We start from the raw sequence: 1,004 nt of genomic DNA, 5'->3' as shown, positions 1-1,004 counted from the left end.
GCCGTTTCTGGTTTGATAGTTTTGGCGGCCGGGGAGGAGCGGTGGTCCGCCGCGCCCTGCGCGTGCGCCGCCTCCTAGTCCCGCGCTGGCCCGCCCCCGTCAGGCAGTGCATCTATCTAGCCCTATTGAGGAATTTAGGGTCTCTTGAGCTGTCTGCATATGCTAGAGCCTAGTACAGTGTGGAGGCTCACCCAACTTCACTGGGCCGTCCGGAAGTAGACGTCAGGAGCCAGCCTATCGCCCAAAGACTCCACCACCGCCGCCTCTGGCTCTGCATATATAGAGCGAACGCTGCAACAAAACAACAATCACTTCACTGTTGATATACCAACCTGAACCATGACTGGCCGCGGCAAGGGAGGCAAGGACTCGGAAAGGAGGCGCCAAGCGTCACCGCAAGGTTCTTCGGGACAACATCCAGGGCATCACCAAGCCGGCCATCCGTCGTCTGGCGCGCCGTGGCGGTGTGAAGCGCATCTCCGGCTCATCTACGAAGAGACCCGTGGTGCTCAAGGTGTTCCTGGAGAACGTCATCAGGATGCCGTCACCTACACTGAGCACGCCAAGCGCAAGACCGTCACCGCCATGGACGTGGTGTACGCCCTCAAACGCCAGGGCCGCACCCTGTACGGCTTCGGTGGTTAATGCCGCTGCCTGAGCGAGCCCGACCTAACCCACCCACCCCGGACCTCTTTGAGGTCCACATTCTTATTCACTAAGAGAATAGTAGCACACTTTTAACTTCAGTTATATTTTCTTTCTTTCTTTCTTTCTGTTTCCTCCCTCCCTCCCCCCTGCCTAATGATGGTTCACACCTCCGCCCACTGCTCCCTATCCACCTCATTTGACACTAGTTTGTTTGTTTCCTCAATCCCATCTTTTCCCTCCCTCCCTCCCTCCCTCCCTCCTGCCTAATGATGGTTCACACCTCCGCCCACTGCTCCCCATCCACCTCATTTGCCACTAGTAAGCTCCAATTTGTTTGTTTCAGTTCTTACGGAAAC

Source organism: Eriocheir sinensis, unplaced genomic scaffold (assembly GCF_024679095.1).
Source record: "Eriocheir sinensis breed Jianghai 21 unplaced genomic scaffold, ASM2467909v1 Scaffold678, whole genome shotgun sequence".
NCBI lineage: Eukaryota > Metazoa > Arthropoda > Malacostraca > Decapoda > Varunidae > Eriocheir > Eriocheir sinensis.
Note: the sequence above shows the minus strand (reverse complement) of the source record.